We start from the raw sequence: 22,842 nt of genomic DNA on the forward strand, positions 1-22,842 counted from the left end.
GTGGTAGATGAGGGTAGTAGTAGGTCTTTCACACAATGTGATCTGAATTGCCTAAAGAAAAGGGAGGAAAACATGGTATTTTTAATAACATTCATCACAACTGTATTACTCAGGGTAAGGAGCTAGATGCATTATATGTGATCAAGAAAAGGAAAATGTCAATTTGGAAAAGTTCTAAGCGGGGGACAAAGAGCACTGAGTAACGATGTACATAGCTAAGCAAGGTATTAAGGCTTGGTCGAGTAAGCAGCATTCAGGAGGAACAGCAAGGGCTTCCTTCTACAGTTTATAGCAAAACCTGTACTGGGACATGCTTACTATTATGATGGCCTCATTACTTGGCAACTGGAAAAAGATAGCAAAGACTAGGAAAAGATTATGAAAAAAATTCCAAGAATGTTGCAATTCATAAAATTTTAAAAGAAGATGAGAAATATCTCAGAAGTATCAAGAATGCCCCATGCACCCCAGAGCCAAAGCCTGATGGAGCTCCATTGAAGGTGGAGTACTTTGTCATTTACCAGACATTGGCATAATAAGATTCCCGACTTGATATGGGAGTTGAAGTCAAGTTTTATGATGACCTGTCTCTCACACATTGCTGGGGATCAGGAGATCACAATGAAAACTCCTTCTATTGCCAGGAAGCAGCTTTTTGCAACCTCCTCCAAAAAGCAAGAGCAGCACTTCTACCAAGAGGAAACCAAAACAACTGAAGGGTCAGTTGTCTAAGTCCTCACTCACAGCAAAATAGCAGAGAGGTTCAGGAAGTGTTACAGCAGGGGCAAAAATGGATCACAGCCTCAGGAAAACAAAGTTCTTCTCTTAAAAGCTTGCTTTTCCCTAAGTAACTGAAGCCAATCCACAGCTTTAGCTGAAGAGGTCAAAGAAGCCCTGACATGCTCATCTGCATTTTACTATTTCTTTCATGCATCTTTCTTTCAACAGGACACGTACCAATGGAAAGGATCTCATTTTACCTTATTCCCTTGCAACACCAACATTAAATACTAAATGGAAGTGCTACCATCACTTCCCTCCTGGTTCTCCTCCAAACCAGAAGAACCAGGCTGTTTGTTCACACAAGACTGCCAAAGCCATCTGCTTCTAGCCTGATCCTACAGCTTACTTGTGTTTCTGAAGCAAACCTGAATTTAAAAGGTGAATCTTCCTGTTGAATGCCTGACATGAGCATGCACAAACTTATAGGAAGACAATCTAGGCCACTGTTCATCTTTATTTTCAGTGTTTACCCAGGTATCTTCATGCAACCACAATAAATGTAAATAATGTCTTTTCCAGTTTCTGTGCAGTGAGTACAGCTAGCAGCCTACTTGACAGTAACAGAAATCCTAAAATGACAGAGCCACTCATTACCAGCTATATGGAAAGAGGGAAATATTTAAGCTAGAAGGACATTCTTCCTTAATTAAAAACTAGCAACTCCACTGGGAATTTGGTTTGGGACTCCTTCTCCTATAGTTGCATCTAAAATTGCAAGACATTGAAAAGCTGAGCAAACTACCAAAGGAAAAGTAGAGGTGACTCTTTCCTCTTGAAGGAGAAGGCGCTAGAAGAAGAAAGCTGACAGAAGGAAAGAATAAATTTATTCTGAAGTGTCTCTAGTAGACTGGCTTTGAAAAGTATCAATTACAACTAAAAAGCGGAGAGACTTTTTATTGCTGTTTGGGAAGAATATCAGCTTTGAAGAAATGGATGTGCATGAGGATATTGCCTTAATGCAGAAGGCAAATATAAATGACTAGACCAAAAATTATTGCATGGAAGTCTACCAGATTATTAAATCATCTATCATTTTATACCATTTAGACATGTATTTATTAGTAGACCAGACTAGACAAAGTAGACATCAAATTACTTTTAAAAGAGAAAACCCCAAGGAAAATATCATGTTCTAGAAGTCGGAGATGGAATGAATTGCATTTCAGATTCATACTGATATTGTTTCAGTGCTTTGGCCCACTGAAATCAGAGGCTCTTGGGATTAGACACTGAACAATACCTCTGAGAAACTTTTAATTAAATGCAGAACACCAAAGGGATTTGCCCACAAGGCAGTGGCAAAACCAGGTGTAGAAGCCAGACCATGCTCCAGTTCTCTCTGCTTTGCAACCAGCAGCGCTGTCAATATTGGTAATAACTGGCTCTTTAAGAAGAATCAGATTTCATACCAGGGAGAAAAGGTTGAGAAATGCTTTTCTTGAGAAAGGTAGGGGAAAGGACCCAGTCTGCCAACAAGTCTATTTTAGCAAGCAGACACTTTACCCTGTTGTGAACAGGAGCCTAATGACAGGACATCTACAAACTACAGCTCCTCTTTCTATGAAACATGAAACTTGGCTTAATTTCCTTTCTCATAATGAGCATTAAAAGCCTTAAGCTTGCACTTGTACCTTAAGCAGAGTTGCGCTTTTAATTTTAGCAAATCCAAATGTTCCTTCTCATTGATATCCCTGATGCCATAGGAGTATGAATTATTGATATCGCTTGACTTTAATATTTTATGCTGCTGTGGAAATGGATAGTGGAGCCAAATCACAGGCTACAACTAAATTATGAAGGTCATCTCAAAGAATGCCGAGCAACCAAAGTCTGCTTCCCCAGATCAAAAGAAGGTCTGCAAATTTTCTGTTGAGTTATTCTTTCCTCTATTATTTATTAGTCATACACAGCTGAGCAAGGTTTGAAATAAAATACTGGAATCTGAAATGCATTCCATGAAAAAGGCCTGCTGTCATCAGCACATGCTATTGGCTACAGCATTTTGCAATGAACTGTAATTTTTAGTGACAAGCATTTACTTATGTCACAGATTTCAAACCAGCTTCTTGCAAAATACACCAAAGTCACCTCCAAGCAGTACAGCTAATTTCATGTTTACTAGATAAAAACACAAAGCATAGCTGAAGGTAATAACCAAATGGTCATTTAGTACTGAAATGACTGATTTCTCAGAGATCCTTACAATTAAGGATCACATTCAATAGCTTGCAACACCATGTATGGTATCTGAGAAAAAATAGCATCTGTAGCACAGCTGGAGCAGCTGTGTTGGAAAATCAATCATTGCCTGGCAACTGAGCAACTGATTTTCCATCAATCAGTACACAAGGCATTCTGTTAGGTTTATAAAACACATAAATTTGTTGCAGTATCTGCAACTGCAATAAGTGGGTTAGAAATGTAAGAGCAATAGATAAAAGACAGGTTTAAAGCGGCTATCAGGATTAATATGAAAAGAGCTGTATTTATGCACGCTGTAAATACAATATTGTGGTAATAAACAGATGAACAGCTCGGTGTGATTAGTTTTGACAACAGATAGAGCCAAGAGTAATCCAGAAAGAAGGACTTTTTCCACTGTAGCAAACATTTTGTGCTACATAACTCTAATTTTTCTTTTTGATAAAACGGCCATTCATGGAAACAGTTACTCCCAATTGTGCCAAGAACTCATAAATCCCTGCAAATTCCTGCAGCTTAGGCCTTTTTTCTAGAATTTTATTGGCTTAGCTGAGCCCATCAGTAACACTGCAAATCTTATCATTCTGTTGAGATTACACCACTTCTATAATAATGTCTCCAAGATCATTTTTAAGGGACAATAAAGATTGTCACCATTCTTCTAACTCTAACATAAAAGAAGAAGCAAGGGTGGGGGAGTTATACCAGAAATTGTACAAGTTAGTACTAAAGCTATGACATTTTAATACTCATAAAACATAAGCCTATTGCCTGATGTCAAGCCTCGGCAAGGGACCGAGATGCATTTGTGTGTAAAGTGATAGCTATGGCTCGTCACGTTACTCAACAGACCTGCAACAGTCACCAACCCAAGCTGGCAAGGCTTGAGAAGTTGATATCCTCCCTCCTTTGGATGCTGCTGCCTCCATTTAGACATGGCCATCTGGAAGGCAAAAGCCTCTTCATAGAGCATTCCCATGCTGTGTTAGGAAACCCTATTTCTCCCAACTCTGCTTTATCCAGCAGTTTCTCTTATGACCCCAGTGCCCCCAGCCTCTGTGCCCATCAAACATCCCCCCATAGCACTGAGCTGCTCCAGAGCTGTGGAATACAGCATGGGCTTCTACAAGTGGTGCTAACAGGAAGATCCACCCAACACACCTGAAGAATTGTGCATTTCCTTAAGTATGCCTGATCAAAGAAAAATTACAATGGTTTTAGATAACCATGGGCAGGACAACCAATGCTTGGCATTCACAAAGAACAAGGTAGTTGGTTATCCATGCAGTTAGGCAATTGTAGCCAAAATGACAAGGCAGGTGTGAGAAATACATCACAAAGTTACCACGTGCCAAGCTATGGCCAATCATCATTATTAGCTTAGTTCTTAACCTGTTTAATTGGTAAAGCCCTTCCCAAAGCAGTTTTCCTCCATGTCTGGGTGTCTGGGAGATACACAAAGAATAGCAGAGGTAGTTTCCTGTAAAAGTGAGTGATTTAGGTATTTTGATACAGATCCTGGTAGATATACTGGTCACCATACCCTATAGTGGGTACTAAAACATTGCAGCGGCAAGAGACTACAATGAGATACAAAAAAAAAAAAAAAAAAAAAAGGTAAGGCTGGTAAAATGCAGCTTTTTCTTTATATGATCCCCAGCTGTGAAATCCAACCCCATGGTGCCACCATATACAATCCTGTAAAAACACAAAGACTGAAAGTTTCTGATTTAGCCAGACTGATCCAGGTAGCATGTCAGCAGTAAAGAGAAGTGTCTCTCCTGCTTGTTTTTGACATTCACAGGTTCTGTCTCCTAAAACTTCTAAAAAATATATATATTGAAGAGACTGCAGAACTGAATGGTCCTTTATGGAACAGTACCTAGAAAAATCTCAGACACTTGAAATAAAAACAATTTAATTGACAACTACTAATTCAAAAAAATTCATAGCACTTTAACCCTCATGAGCACCTTCTCCCTACCACCAAATATTTTCAGGAATGTCAACAATCTTTTTTTTTTTTTCTTTTTCTCTAAATTTGTTCTGCTTCTAGTAGCTGTTTTTCAACGTATTTGGCTTTGCCCACCATCTATTACTTTGAAAAAGTGCAAACAGGATTTGGGATCTTTGAAGCTGAGAGTAAATTTTTGTAGTAAAAAAGAAATGTTAGGCTTAGAATGCCAAACAGGATTCAAACTTTCCACTAACTAAACACTTCCAGTTAGCACCAGGTTTGCAGCCCAAAAGATAAAATTAAGTTGAAATATATTTGTGAATACTTGTAAACTCTAGAAATCTTTGATATTAGTTCCTACAGTAACAGACAAGAAAATGCAGAGGCACATTTTAATTACCTGTCAGGAACTAAATAAAAGATTTGTTTTATTGAATACTCCCTGTGTGTAATATAACTATGGAAACAAGTCTGAAATCCAATTGACTTTCTATTTACTGGCTCCTAAAGAGCTATTAAAACATAAAAGTGAACTACTTAAAATCTGTTTGAAGTTTTATTCTTCTTTAATGTATTTTTCACCTGTTCGATGATTGTTTATACCTTGCAGCATAATGAACTGTGACATTTTTTGCCATTTCATCATGTTGAAGATTTTGCTATATTTAAGTCAAAACATAGCAATATTTGCCACAAAAAAACCCCTGTTGTAAGAAATCTGACCATGGCAAAAATGTGTTTTAAGCCAACAGTGACAAAGCTCTTCAGATTCATTTCCAAGCTCCCAGTTTGGCTCCATTTCAGATGCAGAGAACAGAATGCTCAGAGGATCACTGAGGAGGTGATCATCTAAACAAAGTAGTCAGATTAAAAAAGCAGTAAGAAAGGCATTGCTCTTACTACTGGTGCAGATATGGTAAATGGAAGCCTGGAAAGACAAGTGACTTGCATGATAGTTCCTCAGGAAGCATAAAGCAAAGGCAGGAATGCAACTGTCTACTGACATGGTGGTGAGTAAACAATCAGCCAGAATTTATGTTTTTATTAGTGATGTGCACCACCTGATATTCTAAAAGCAATATTTTCCCTGAATAAACAATGTGGAATGCCATGTTGTTACATCCAAAAATTAGAACTGCATTTTTGCAGAAGATCAGATGTAAAATATTGTCTTCGTAGAGAAGATATCTCAGGTCTCACCTTAAGCACACTTCTAAATTTAACCCCAGCACATTTCTGGTCAACTGAAATAGATGGACCTCTTGGCTCTCTAGAGGATCAGAATATAATTTTTTAATTGCAAATTGCCTCATTTATTCATTTTGATCAATTCTTCCTGTTCAAAATCAGGCGAACTGACAACACAAACTTACATGACAGCAAGCTACTGTGCCTTGGTTATTATTCAAGAAGTATTACCATTCCCTACTATTGACAATCCCAATACTTAGGATAAGCCATAGGTATTCACCCATGGGGGGCAGAAGAAGCTAGTTTGAAGTGTTTGATTTTGGTTAGTTCCATGTTTTAGAAATACTGTGGTATTTCACATACTAGAGAAATGTGATAACAAAGAAGTAGTGCTTCTATCATTACCCTGTCAGTTTATCCTAGCAGGTGACAAATGCCATTTAACTACATCACCCTTCCCTCGAGCGTGGACTAGATACCTACACAGGGAGTACTTAGACAGTTGGAAACTCCAGCTGATGCACTAAAATACATGGCCCTGAACATGTCACTTCTCTGAGCAGGGAGACTGGACTAGACATTCTCCAGTGGTGCCTTCCAACCTCATTGATGCTGTGATGACACCTCCTCACCAAGATGATTTACCACAGGCATGTCAGCCCTGTCCCAGCTCCCTGGCCACCCACAGAACTTGAATTGTGTTTAGGATTTCCAGCTCATTCTCTCCAAAGTGCTTCCTAAGAACCTCAGATGTGTATCCCTTCTCTCATAAAATGGAGGTCCCCATAAAGCAGAGTTTGCCTCCTCAGGAGACAGAAGCCTTCCGAGTGATGGGTTGAGCTCATGGAATGAACTCCCATGGGAAAGATAATCCTATTTCCTGAGGCTTAGTTCTACCATCTTCTGGCTCCAAGTGCAAGACATTTCTTCTGCCTTTTGTTCTCCAATATAAATAAAAAGCAACATGTACACATGCAAAACCAAATACAATCTGACAAATGAAAGTACCAAAACATAATATCCTATCTACTTTTCATTCCTTCTTTTGGACAGAGGATGAGTACAGACATATGATGGATTCCAACCATCAGACTGAACTACTGGTAAACACCCAAACCCAGACAGCTGGAGCTCACCCTTCAGTGCATCAAGGAGTGCACTAAGAATTATGTACACTAGAACTTGCAACCTGCCTAGCACTTATGGAAAGCCATCAATAAATAACAACAATGATTGTTTGATCATGGTACAACCTCTTCTCTCTCCTAGCCTGAGGAGCTGGGAACAACAAAGTTGATTTTACAGCAGGTGGTCCTGAAGTTTTCCTCTAATTATAGTAATGTGTATACAAAATAGAACAACATAAAAACAGTCTGCTTGGAAAAAATTGTTTTAGACACACTTATCTGCTTGTATGGTTTGACTTCACTTCCAGTTCTTTAGTTTATTGCACAGAGAGGAGCAGGTGGGTCAAAGACATGTTTCTGACTGTGCAAACTCAGATTTAACACTACTAGCCCCAGGTCTTACAGTCTGGAGTGAGATATGCAGGGACATGTCTGTTAATTCTTCCTGTTTCAGTGGTCCTTAGTCAGGATGCCCCAAAGCTCCTGATAGCCACAAGTATTTGGAATATCCTTTTTTATTACTGAAAACTACAGATGTCTTAATACTGAAGTTCTAGAAGACCTTTTCCATTCATGCTCTGTACTCAATTTGCCTTCTGAGCTTTGCCTTGGGTGCTGAGAAAAAGGGAGGCATTGGCAGTGGTAGCCACAAGACTTTGACAGTGGCATGTGCTGTCAGGAGCTCTTGATGATGCTTCAATTTATCCCTCCTTCTATGTGCCTAAATACAACATTATTCTTATGTGACCTGCCCATTTGTATCTACACCTGAAGGCCTGGATTGAACCTGGGCAGTCTTTTCCAGTAAGTAGAGGGAATTTCAACGTTTTCTAGGATGCTAACTCAATTTAGCTCTGTTTCCAAAGAGTGTTATGGGTGTACAGACTGAGATGGCCGGTCAGTTGGAAATCATCCACCACAGTTTTGGAAGCTCTGCATCAGTTGGCTAGAACAACTCAGGGTTACGTATCATATTAATCCCAAGGAAATCACCTTAAGTAATTAACTAATTAGGCAGAGTTTTCTCTCTCTCTTTTTCCCCTTCTATCCCATCTCTACCACCATCCTAGCTGTCATCTCATTTGTAACAATCACCCAAGAGGCACGTACAATGAGAAGGTCTCCGGCCAAGTCTCCCACTAGTTACATACAAATGACAGATTTGAAACACATTACAAAATTCCTTCATTCCTACATTCCTAAGACAGCCCAAAATACTCAGCCCTATTATGTGAATTCCGCTTTCTGCTGTGACGATGAGAAATCCATTCAGCTCATGGAAACTGCTGAACAAATTGTTGGGAAATTTTACACGCATATGCTAATACACTTGCTCTACTTAGGTGGAGGTGCTCCCTGTAGCATCGCTGATTATCAGATTATCTAGAAGACATTGCATTTTTAATTTAGCTCAGTTTTTTATAAGCTGTGCTAATAAAATCTGCACCCCACAGAAACCCCCCGCTCATTAGCTATTACCCACCCTCAGGCAGCACAAGTCTGTTTACATTACAAATAAAAGATAAAATATGCTCATTGCCAGCTTCCCCCTTCCCGAGGGACACTTGTCATGAATCTATCCTGCAAAACTATCTCTTCACTACTCTCCCCTGACTTCCCCTTGCCCCAGGACAGTTTGCCTTCATTTATCTCTTTCGGACTTAACAAACCACTACAACTACCTTAGATCAATTTCTCAAATCACAGTTTAATTATTTAGAAGGAAGTGAGCTTTTGCTCTCCATTAAAACAACAATCCCTACCCCCAAGGAACAACATTAAATCATTGTTTAATCCTTATTACTGCCTTAGGCCTCCCTTGGTACTGCAGTGTTGTTGAAACTTCATTTCAATATTTACCACTTAGATCACTTAAGGGCTGTCAGCTTTAATAAAATTTTATCAATTGGATACTTATATTATTCAGAGTTTCATAAAAATAACAAGACCTGCCTTGCTATTTCATTCATATATGGGCTAATTCCTTTGACTGCTAAGGGATTTCATTTTATTAGCATTTAAACATAATATGAGTGATTTTTTAAACCGATATATATTGCATGAAGTTAGTAAACAACACCATACCAAGTTACATGAATTTTAATATATGTACCACTAAGTTTACAACAGCAATACACACAAATAAACCAACAAGACAGATTTCACCGTGCATCCTCCTAAAAAGCCTGATCTGTAAAGAGATTTGTCTATCTCAAATCTTCTCTGCAGTGTATAGACTAGTGACAACTCTCTGTGGTAGGTACTCAAGAAAGATATCCCACATTCTTGGTTTGCAGAGAGTTTTGCTGTCAAAGAACATATTAAGACTTCCCATATTCAATAAAACAAAGCACAATTTGACAGTAAATGTAGCAGCTCAATCACTAGGCTAGTAATAACACAGTATTACCTCACATTCCCTCTCAAACCAGAAGAGCGAACTACACCATATCTGAAAAAGGCATTTCCAGAGAGTTTTGCTATTCGGCTGTACTAATTTAAGTGGAAACAGAAAATTTCTCCAAATCCTTGGTCAGGAGAGATTTCTGGAATCATCTAGCTACAACTGCAGCCCAAGCACTCCCGAAATTTCTCTGGTAAGTGCAGTTTGTCACTGCATCACTAACAATACCATGACCTGCTTAAACCTAGCAGCTATAGTTACTGTGGTCTCAGGTCTGCAATAGGTTCCTCTGATACCAAAAATCTGTAAGACAGATCCTGCTTTGGAGGGGTACTACTGGCATATTAAATGCTATGTTTTTGAGATGATTGACTTTGCAAAGACTTGTCAGACACAACTTCTTTATCATGTGGTAGAACTGTATTCTTTCTGTCAGAAGAAAGGGCAATGTTTTCCCCAAGTGGATGTGAATTTATACTTTAGAGTCAAGGATACTGCACCTTACATTAAGACTGATTAATGCATTGCAAGTCTGAGAAATTCGTACAAAAGGGATAACAAATACGTCAAACACATCAGTGAAAGGGGCAAAAAATCTACATGCTTTTTAAAAAGATTTTTTTTTCAAAATAAGGATTACAGACCAACTAACATTCATAGGATGTTTATCCATTCTGCCTTTGCCTAGAAACATCTCTCATTCTGCACTCCATGTTTCCTTTTAGACTTATATCTGCTTACCACTGTGACCATCACCCTCTTAGTCCTATTTTTAATAGGGTCTCTCTCTTCCAGCAGCAAATTTTCTTTTTCCTTTTTGTTTTCAATGTTTGACCTTCATCAAATCTCTTTTGAAAATATCAAAGGACCTGTTTCTTGCAGATAATTTTGGTTCTTCCATCAGTTTTAAACTTCTCTGACTACAGAGCTTAAGTACTTACAGAATCTAGGTAAAACTCTGAAAACAAAAAGAAGAGGTAGAGGACTTAGAAGATCCTGGCTCAATTTAAATAATTAATCACACACTGGGGATGCTGAGTGTGAACATGTCAATTATTTAGAGGTCTGGATGGTGTTAAGTCACTTTTGGATATAGGATTCTCAACAGCTTTCCTGTATGTAGTCAGAAATAATTATTTATAAATTGCATGAAACAGGACCAGACTGAATAGGAAAAATATCCTCCTCCTCTCGAATAACAACAGATATTGCATTTTAAATTGAGACTGGGTCACCCTGCTTTAACCTGTATCCACTTTGGAACACACATTAAGGTGCCAAAGTCAACTGACTGCTTGCAAATCCTCTAACACTACCTAGCTCCTGTGAGTAAGGCCAGGTTTTCATTTTAAAAGTGATGAGAAAAGTATATTAGAACAGAAAACAAGGAGCTACTCAAATTACACTTCTTCAGTATAATTTCCATAACAAACTTTGCCAATGATAAGTGATCAACACTGATACACTATGTACTCCCTACACTCAAGCGTGCAGACTTTCATTATCTTGCCAAAAATGGTGATTTCAGTTTTTAAAATGATAAGGAAACAATGCTTGGAAAACTTCACTAGTTTAGCTTAGATGGTAGGGTGATCTAGCACCCACGATCATTTACAAAAGGAGAGTCACAGCTGCACCATTCCTGTTGATGTTGGTGGAAATTCTGCCATCAGCATCAGCTGGAGTCAGGTTTCATCTATAAATTGTTTGGATGTTATTACCACTTATTTTAATGGCAGTAGTAGGAAAAGGCTTGAACTGTAGACCAGGACCCTCAACATACTCAAACAAACTCAAGAAAAAGTCAAAGAGCTTCCAGTCTACAAATAAGCCATAACAAGGCAACTGAGGGCCACAACCAAGAATGGTGTAATATGCAGTGATTGTACTAACCCGACTGCCTAGGGCTTGATTATAATTAAAAGACACCAAGAAAGGCTTAATTTTAAGTGGGGCCTAATAATTAACATTGAAGTTGAAAGAGTAGTAAAGCAGGGAGCATGACAATTAAACATGCCTGAGAATGTAAATATATGGATATGAAGTGCAGAGTGAATGCTGCCAATTTTCAAGTCAATTTTCCTAGTGAAAGCTCTAGTGGGGCAGACAAAAACCAGAGCTTATAAAAGAACCTGGTTGCAACCTTAGCCATAGAGTCTTGACCACAGCTCCATAATAAAATTACTAGTATATTAAGCATGTGAATGTGGGGTGATACAGAAAAGAAGATGGGGCCCCCATGGCTGGCTGGCAAGCCAACTGTGATTTTAACTAAAAGCAGATGGTTTTCAAGAACGAATAGGTGCAACTTGCTCTTTTATGCAAGTCACGCTCAATTCACAACCATTTTCTTAGATGTACACCTTCAGCACAGGAGTTCATGTGGCCTAAATTGAATGTAATAATCCAGATGGGAGTATAGGGATTCTGCATCCTTTCAACTGGAGGGTCATGTTACGCAGCTCTCCCGTTTAAAAGCATATAAAAACCCAAGCTATTCAGTGTGCAGCTGAGAGTGCAAGGGCTTTAATCTTTACACTATCCATATGAATGCACTTTCTATTTTTGTTTATTGTGCCACACAAACCTAATTGCTGCTGCTTTAGAACCAGCAATCCCTAAAGGGCAACAAATAACCTCAGGCTTTGGTAACGTCAAGTTTCACTTTTTGGTCATCAGTTCTAACTTAACCCAGGTCAACCACAGCCAAAAGCCATCATCAGCTGGTGGTGTATGTAAAGCCCATGGTCTGAATCCACCTGCACATATAAAATGAAGACAAAGGAATGCCCACAAAGAAGAGCATGATCAGTTAGCTGAACTGCAGTGTAAGCAGGGAAATTGAATTGTACCTGTCTGTGTCTAAGGAGGATCCCTCTAGGCAGATGTGGATTGAAGAGCTGCCCTCATTCACTAACATATTATTTAGTTGGGAAAGGATTTCAGAAACCTCCAAACTCAGCCCCTTACTGAAGGGCAAAGCTCCACCAATATCAGTGAGTAGTGACCTTAATTTATTAAGCTCTACTTTCTTGAGAAGATCTGTGAATTTTAAAGCACTTTTTAATCATTTCATGTGAAATCTACTTGATGAATTGATAGGTTTTAAGAGATGTCTTCAGAAGGATGGGTGGAGAGCTGGATAATCTTTTCTGTTTGCTAGCATCCCACTTTTCTTTCTGTCCTGAGCTAGACTGAAATCTGCCAAATTGTGTGAGCTGTTACCTTATGGAGCTTCTTACGTGCAGAATGCATCTTTTGTTACACATGGAGGTGTTAATCCCCAGGTGATCAAAAGCTGAATTAGTTCATAATGAAGGTGAAGGACTCCCTGGCTTATGTTGTTGCTGAGTCTTACAGGTTTTCTTGTTTTATTTTATTCAAAGAACTATGGAGTGTTAACAACTTCTGCAATAAATCAAATAAAAGTAATATAAAACAAGGCCTACCAGTAGCTCTATCCTGGGTTTTGCTTGCACGAGGAAAGGCAGCTTGGCATCATCACAGGCACATTGCTGAACACTGAAGTAGAAAAGAAGCACAGGAACTCTTACCCTTGTGCCTCCTGAGCCTTGGCTTCTTGTCTAAATATATCCAGCCACACAAGTGTGATAATTTAGCCTTTTTCCATGACAAAAAGCTGCATAGCTCTGGAAAGAGAGTTCAAGAAATCACTTAGGTAATCTAAAAATAGTTTACCTGGGGTATGACTCTTGCCTCGTAAGTCCTCCATGCCTGTGAATCAATTCAAACTTGTGATTGATTACGACAGGCAAAAATGGATACTGTTCATTCAAAGTTTTGTTCAAAGTAGATGATGATCTTATATGTTTGTAACTTTATGTTCATCAGCTCCACACACAATTACTAAAAAGATCAAAGTTAACCAGTGCTGCTGTCCCTTATAGATTTATCATTTTTACTTGAAAATGATACCAATTCTATAATTTTAATAAAACTTGCATATCACGTCCCCCCCTCCACCCCCCCCGAGCACTCATTTGAGGATGGAAATCTTGAAGCCATACAGATGGAAATCTGAGATACAGAGAAAGTGGCTGAACCCACCAAATTTACCCAGGAAGGGGTTTGAGCCTAAGCCTCTTCAGTAGAATCTCTGCCTCACCACTTTCTCAACAATAATATCGTACAATTTCTGCTGTACGTGGGAAGCAGCAGAAGTGCATGGTTCTCTTACTGTTCAATCCAACAGTAGTCAGCAATGCAAAGATGCAAAAGAATGCCTTTAAAGTGATGTCTCTCTTTGGTCGCCCATTTTTGATAATTGTCTTGGAGCGACTTTATGATGTGTATCCCCTATTGCTGCTCTATGCCCAGAAATTAATTTTGTGCCTTTCTGTGCCTTTAAACTGAGCCTGAGAGGGGGGGAAAGGAAAAAAAACTGAGCAAACTTTTCAAAACAGTTCTTCAAGGACACACATACACACACCTCTGCGTCCTGCTGCAGCAGCAAGAGCAGAGGAAGCGCCCTGCTTGCTTTCCAGCCAGCTTTCGGCTCCTCTTCTCTGGAGGGAGATGGAGAGTTGAACTTTGTTTTCCTGGGACTTCAGTTTTTCCCTCCTTCTCTTCTGGACTGTTTCAACATCAGAACACATCGAGAGAATTTTCCACCAAGGCCCCAGAGGTGGGCCCACGACCCAGCTCCGAGGAGGAGGAGAGAGACCACACCTACACAGAAGGACTCTGAAATCCTCCCAGGTTTCTCTCCACAGTGAGAGGTTTTATTATTTAGCATTATTATCCTTTTCCCATGTGTTTGTTAAATAAATAGGTTTTATCTCTTTCACTTTCCTCTAAGAATTTTTTTTTTCCCCCTGAACCTGGTGGGGCAGGGATGGTTGTAACCTGCCTTCTATCAGAGGATATTTTCCTCCAAATTTGTCCAAACCGGCACAATAATTAAAATAGGAAATTCTATATTCAGGTTCAGATCTGCAGAAACAATCCTTCGGTCATTGTAGGAATCAGATTTCCAAATTTTAAAAGAATGAGATGCACAGTACACAACTAAGGACTCTAGGCAGTGACTCATGTTTAAACAGTCACACCATCAAGATGGTTCTATATTTCATTTCCACAAGAAAGAAATGTTCTGTTCGGATCAGTCTTCATTTAAAAGACAGATGACAATCAAATGAAATGAAAGTTTGTATTTTAAAGTGATCAAAATAAAATGAGGGAAAGATAAACCAAAATGCACAACCCAAAATCTGTTTATGTTATTTGGAGACACTGTGGATTTGTCAGTTACTGTAGAAGAATTTTATGAAGATATAATTAAACTCCAAAATCAAATCATTTTTTCCCTCTCATTACATATAAGCTGCTTTATAACAAGGCATATTAGGACTACTTGCCTTACTTGTATGAGAAAAAAAAATCCTGTTTACTTTTATTATCAAGCATCATATTAAGAACCCCAGCCTGCAAGTGCCACACCACTTTTTAAAGAAACTAATTGCAAGCCACTTTCAATATTTCTTCTGTTTTTAATTTAATACCCTCAGAGATACATAATTGGGCTGGAAGGGAGAGTATTCACTGAAGTCATGAATTTGCTGTATAAATACAAACAAGGAGGAAAGCTAATACAGTAAGGGACTGTGGGATTAATTTTGAAATTGTCTGATTAGTGGATTGCTGCCCATCAATAATTGCCTTAGATTTTCCCAAGGCCCCATCTTTATTGGAGTCTGGCAAGTGCATCTGCCCACAGATTCCGTCAATCAGGCCTTACAGCTGGGAGGGTCTTCAGAGAGAACACAATTGTAAGTCTGCTGGGGCAAGTTGTTAGACAAAGCAATATATACCAGGCATGATGAACAGTCAATCTCTGTTGCATTGATAACATTCTACTTACCAAAATTTTCCCATTTCATTGGTACAAGCTCCTTCAAGAATTATTTTCACAAAGTACTGTTTGAATTAGTTTGAACGAAAAAATAACAAAGGTGTTTCTGCAGAATACAGCAAGAACACTGCACACACCTAAATTACACAGTAAACTTGGGCCTCTTGCCTTCCCCCTATCCCTTTTTAAAATTTTTGCTACTGAGATGATCTTTGCTTGCCTAGGATGCTATTAAGAGAAGTATGGAAGTATGCAACACTGGCATTTTGCAAGTGCTAAAGCCACTGGGTGAATAAAAGAAAAATTTAAAAAATCGTCTGGGGAGTCTGAAGTACATATTGATAAGGTGCACCTTCATTTAATTAATTCTTTAAATAAGTAATTCCCATAAACACTTCTAAGTAAAACAAAACCTAAAACTTTGTTTTCTGCCCCAGTAGAAAGCTATGAAACTGTTACCCTCAACTAAATGAAACATGAAAAAGTATTTCTTGGCATGTTGGTCTGCAGAGTGAATTTCTTCTGACCAAAACCATCCTATTTCTAAGATCACAAAAATTTATATTTTTAAAACTCTGCATAGCTTGTTTATTGCATATCCATTCCTAGACATATCTGTCTGTCTTGCCAGCAGTTAGCCAGAAATCTACAAAATAGATTCATCGATGAGCATAGTTTCCAAACAGAAATAAAATATTGAAACAAAGGTGTCACACATATTTATACTTTTGCTCTGCAGTGAATATATTAGATGTTCATTTTCAGCTACAATTGTATGGTTTTTGTAGTCATCAAAATACAAAGGAGCTCCTGGAATGCTGTCATTGCTTGCATGTAAAACGAAGTTAAAAAACTCTGCCTCCATTTTATTATGACCAGCAAAGCTTCAGTTTGAAATGCAGACCAACAACATTAATGTTGTAATCAACACTAATTTTACAGCCCACATCATTAGCTTCTGTGGATTTGACAAAGGAGCTGATACTTCTGAAACACAGCATCACCTGCACTGAGACTCACCATCTTTGTGTAAATTCCACTTGAACAGTCACAGTCCCGTTTGGGTCCAACTGAAATCCCAGTTCACCTACAGTGGGCCTATGGTTGGTTGGGGGTTTCCCCCATTTCTTTCTTTTTTATACACAGGATACTATCATTAGCTTGCCAAATGAGTTTTTAAAAGGGACTCCACATATTATCTTACAAAAGGGATCCTGTACTGAGATGCCTGTGATGGAATCAGACTGAGCCCACTGGAACTGGACTCAGGACTGCTGTCCTACCTTCTGCTCTTACAGAGTTTTTAGTCTCTTGTTTACAGAACAATCCAGGAAAGGACAGACATTAGAAATCTCTGGAAAAAGACCTTCCTTCAGGCTGCAAGGGGGCTAGAGAAATTTATCTTTATCCTTGACTTCTAGTTATGCTATGGATAGGCACTAAACCATTGCCTTGCCTCAGATGAGGTCATCATGTAACACTTCTCCTGTGGAACCCATGCCTTGTTTCATGCAGAGGATGGGCACTCCAAAGGACATGCATAAACTCTTCCCAACTTTCAGATGCCTGATTTGTCAATTTAAGCCCTGATCCTTTACTAACTTTTTCCACATTTGAAAATCATACAATATCACAAAGTTCTCCTTGAATAGACAGTCTGTGGAGCACTACACCTTCCCACATGGTTGTGATACAATATAGCTACTAAATCAGTTAATACTGTAACTGTTACCCCAATTATAAGGGAAGTCTTTCAGTATTTCTCACAACAAACCCAGATACAAGTTACACTTAAAGGACATAGAACATATGCTGAAATAATGAAATTGTACTTACATTTGAAAACAAAGCTCTGCAGCAGCACTCTGGTTTCCCTAGATGTGAATAACTCACTGCAGATCATCATTAGGGAAAAAAAAAAAAAAGACAAGAAAAAAAAGACTGGCATGGATATATTTTGATAAACCAGCAATATTCTGGTTCAACAAAGAGAAAAGACTTGAGGAAGCCACTCCTCTCCCAGCTGGAAAACTGTTTCAGAGGGTTTTAACCATGGGCAACCTTGGTTTTGGAGATGAGTTCAAGATCCACTCCCACAGGTGGGAATTTTTTATTGTTGTTTTACTGGTCTCTAAAAAGTGCCAGATTGTCACACAAGTGACACTGGTTCCCAAAAAACACACTACTGCAACTCGATCCAAGTGAGAAGTTTAATACTCTGAAATATGGGAAACAACTGTGCTAAAGACTGTCAATGACTTCCTACTGCCAAGGCAGACATTTTCCTTTCCTGTCATTTTGAATGACACATAAATAATTTTATAAGCTTAATGAATGACACGAAATTTGAAATTCACTTTATAAGCTTTGCCAACCCTCCTTCCTTTCCATGAAGAGTGGCCATGTATCATCAGACACAAAAAACAAAGACTCCATCAACAGCAAACATCGGACAATGTGTCTTTCAGCTCTTACATGATCACTCATTTTGTGTCCCAGAAAACACAAGGCCTCATAAAACATACTGAAGATTAATATGTCTGGGCTACTTTGGACTAATTCTAAACTAGACAGTCCATAAAAGACAACACCTTGAGAACAGGCTCAAATTTAAAACAGAATAACTATCTCAGACATAGAGCACACCAGGAAAGATTGTATTTCTGGTAAGCAAAGAGGCTAACAAACATGTGCTTACATAAAAAGTTAATCATCAGCGCAGATCTTAAATCACTGAGGCTGTGTGCTCTTGGAAAAAAATTCTACCCAGTATACAAATAGCCGGATTTTCTACTATTTTCAGCTTTTGATTGGCTCTGCATCTACCCCCATGCACTAAATATAGCCACACAGTAGTTTCAAGGGATCAAAAAAAGCTATGACAAAGTCATCTTTCAAGGACTCTTCCTGATGGGTATAAATGAGTAAAAATTCTGTTGGTTCCCCCTGCCATATGTCGATGGACAACACGTCACATGTGACAGCTGCACTCTCTCACCCAGAAGTGCTGATGAGCAAGGACTGATCTACTCCTAATAAACTAGCTAGGAACAGCAACACTGGCAAATGAGAAGCAAATCAATTAAGAGCACCTATTATGTGCTTCTCCCTCTTGAAGCCAATTAGTTCCACACTAGTCTTTAGTTACAATACGCACTGATATGAGATATGCAATTTCCATTAGCTATAACAAATACTTACACTTATTTTTTATCTTCACGGGAGGTACAGGAAGCAAGAGACAACCAGGCTCCGATTCCATTACTACTACATTACCATTACATTACTACCATTTGCATTTCATCATTTTAACTTCATTCCCATAAGACCATTTACATCTTGCAGGATGTTCTTCCCCAAATCCCTCCATTTCCTTCCATTTCCTGCCCCTCCCTCTCTTCATCACACAAAAAAGCAGTCATGGTGCCAATATACAGCCTCTGGTATGTGGCAGTTTCTGCTCTCTGCCAAGCTATTCCACGCATTTAATTCTGAAATGAAAGTACTTTCCTAAGATTTCACTTCTATTCGGTATTTGTAAATGACCCCCAAGCATAACAGTTCCTCTCATGACATTATTTCCACATTCCTCATTGTGAGTCACATGCAAAAAAATTGTGCTTGACCACAAATAAAGGCAGTCTTTCCTAGAAATATGACTGTCATTGAGATACAAGAATGCAAAACTCCAGCTTAGCTGATTGCATACTGAAAACACTTTTCATTTAGTAACAGACAAGTGTAGTAGGATAAATGGATCTGTAAGATAAGGAGTAAATAACATTGATTAACTTTTCTGAGGTGGTGGTCTCCTGATTACTGCTTAAAGACAACGTCTCTAAAGTGTGAACTCAAACAGGTTTAATAAAGTTAAAGAAGTCATGGGAATCCTCAGTTTACTAAATATTCCTTTTTTGTTTTTTCTTCTGGAGAACAAGAGAGGGAGACAAAAAAAAAATTCTAATAATATGAATTGGACTGCTGCATTGAACATGCCTTAATGTTTTTCAGTTCTAGAAGTCAAGTAAGGTAAAAGCTCCAACTAGTGAAACCAGGGGCAAGGCGATCAATTTCAAACGTGTTAGCTCCTAGTCAGGGACAGAGAGCAGGTGAGATGAGATTTGAGTGCTTTACCCTGAACTTCTGGTTAGATTTAAAATTCTCAGTGGGATGACTCCTCCTGTTCTGGACATGGCCACCAGTCCTTTCTCACTTTCAAAGCCTGGAGAATCTCTCAGGATTCTTGATGCAGCTATAACGCGCTCACAGGAGACCTAACAGTTATAGAAACAGCATGAAACCCAACAGACTTAATTAAAGCAGCAATCCCCATCGTGGAAGCTCACACAGAAGCAATACTCCAGCACTGGTCCCTCCCAGACTGAAGAATTTTGTTATTTCCAAGTTGCAGAATTTTGCTATTTTCAACTTGCAGAAGCTGTAGTGAAGTCTGTGGTGCAATACACACTTCTTATGATTTGCTGTTCAACAAATTGTCATCAGTTGCTGTTATGAGTGACTTACATCCATCTGAAAAAATGCCCAACCAAAATTCTAATATGGATTAGATGGTCAGCTCCTAGAAATACCTGTCAATAAGCAGTGACCTCCAACAGCCTCCTGGCAGGAGGTACCTGTAGCCAGCACAGAGTTACAACATCCACCAGAGAGACCATTTAGAGGCACAACTGGAAACAGGCAATTGAAGTTGTCTATAAACCAGTCACTGAAGTTTGCTGTGAGGAACACAGGCACATCATTCACTTGTGAAGCTTTATAGAGTATGGATTCACAAGGATTTCTCAAAACAAAACACTTCTAAACAGTTACAACTTCTACATGCCCATGAGGAGGGTGAGGAAATGCTGGGATCAGTAAACAGAGGCACTCCCAAACCTTTAGGTGGTCTCTAATGGGAAGGAGTGGAATTACTGACTTGCCTAACATTTACATAGCCCTGGGGACACACGAACTCCCTCACAGCCCTTTACCAAACCTTGAACAAAAGGGAGTGACATAGAGTAACATGGACTGGCATTACCAACTTGTTCCTTCCACTGTCTTACAGGATTGATAGTCTTGAAGCTGGATGTCCTGAAGCAGAGCTAAGTAGGTACATAAATTACCCTCAGCAAGTCTAGAAAAGCAAGGTGCTGTTCAGGCTGAACCGAGAACTCACTCAGCACTCACTTCACAGTGGGTAAGGCTCCTTATAGAAAGCTCTGAAATTAGGCAAATATGATTCATGTTTGGTTTCTAGCTTCCAGGCATAGAATTTCTAAGTGTATTTGTTGTTAAACAAATACAGACACCAAGTTCAAGACACACTACCACAAAGCTGTTAGATTATTTGTTCTCCTGAATTATGCGTTGCTTTCCCGTGGTATGCAGTTTTTCTAACACAAGTACCCCACAAAGCCCGAATTCCAGCATGTCTATATGCCATATGGACCAGCTTCTCCAAATGTCTGCTCCTCATGGAAATTCTATTTGTTTTCCTATTGATTTTATTATGTTTAACAGCATACTAAATCATTCCTGAGGTTGACAAGTTTCTGGAAAATTGATATATGCTGTCTAAAACTGCCTGAGGCAGGAATAAAACCAAAACAAATGGCTTCTTTTAAACTCTTGTTTTGCATTACTACAGCCAGGCATACAAGTGCCATCTTGCTTAGTAGAAGAATTCTTCTCCTTTGTGTAATATTTGAAGCACAGGAAATCTTTAGAAGCTCTTCTTATGGGTCTGCATATCAGCAGAAGGTGATTGCAAAATACCAGACTATTTGAGTGAGGGTGGGACTAAAAAGGCAGATTGTCATCCAAGATCAATGGGCTGGATTTTCTCTCTGGGGAGAGGTGGAACTGTGTGCAGATGCCTTGGAATCTACAGCTTAAGGCAAAAGTAGAACTTTTAATGAGACTCAAAGATTTGTATTTAATTCTTCTGAGAAACTGTACTTTGAAGAAATTAACTAAGATCAGGAGGAAGAAGGGGTTTGTTTGTTTTAAATTTTGAAGGCATCACCATCAGCAGTACTGAATTTGTTCCAAAGACTGGATTGCATTTCAAATGGGGAAAAGCATCCATCCAGGAAAAAAAAAAGCAAACATGTCTTGGTTCAGAAACTAAATGGGGAGGTGAATAAGAGAAAACAGTTTTGATGCTTTGATGTCAGAAATCTGAACACCACAAGAATTTAAGATGAAAACTGAGAATTAGATTAAGAAGAAATAATTTTTAAATCTCCAAAGATCTGACAAAACCTGAGAAGTTCATATGCACACATATTCATCCCTGTTAAGACTCTCCCTAGGCTCTTTTAACTGCTGTGTTCTGGCAAAGAAAAAAAGAAATTGCAATGGAAAAAATATTTTTGTGGGAAGTAGTTAAGGCACTGCACTAGCTGACAAATAATGGGATTACATTTGCAGAGCTGCAGACATTTAAGACATATGACATGAAGTTATTTACTTCCCATTTTGGTGTGGTTAAAAAAATTCAAAGAGATAGACATGATATTCTCCTGTGATGACATAGGCTAAGCTGCTGAGTTCCACTAAGGAGAAAGCAAACTACTTATGAGTATGTACACTGAACTGTGGGTCAGTCCCGTGAGTAGGCAAAAAGCCTCCTGTGAGTTAACAGTGAGAGAAATAGTCTCAAGATGTCTTGCCGTTAGAGAATTTTATGATAATCCAAGAGACATATGCAGAAATGAAAAAGATGCTACAGTTCTCATGATATTAAGGATTAAAAAAAAAGAATTTCAGTAACAAAATAGCACCAAAAGAGAAAATACTCTTTATATTATCCACTGAACTGAGCTTCAGGAAATCAAGTTTATCTCCTCCTTAGTGAAGGCCAAGCAAATCCAGTTCATTTGCTAAGTGCTTAGATACTGCAGAGATCATATAAAAAGTTTAGCATAACTTAAATAATTCTACTGATGGACATACTGCTGTAAGCGAATGTATCACCTGCAGAAAAAAATAATTTCAACTTCTTTGCTTTGCATCTCTGTTTTCCAAGACAGTAACATGGTATTACAGTTTCTAATCTCATAACAACAAAATCTACCTTGCAGAAGTATTACAGGAAAATTTCAAAAGGCCTGCAAAACATGATTCCAAGCTGTGCTGACTTTAACATAATAGAAAATGGTTGTCTTTTCTCCAGTGGACAAATGCAGTGAAGCTAGTAAGATCTGTCTCCTTTTTTCCATCTGCTAAATGATTCTTTAATATCCAAAATACACTGTCTACAGCTGGCTCATCATTTTGAAAACTAAAGCACAGACCTGGG

Source organism: Corvus kubaryi, unplaced genomic scaffold (assembly GCF_017639235.1).
Source record: "Corvus kubaryi isolate FWS band 111438036 unplaced genomic scaffold, C.kubaryi_AGA036_p1.0 76, whole genome shotgun sequence".
Taxonomy (NCBI): domain Eukaryota; kingdom Metazoa; phylum Chordata; class Aves; order Passeriformes; family Corvidae; genus Corvus; species Corvus kubaryi.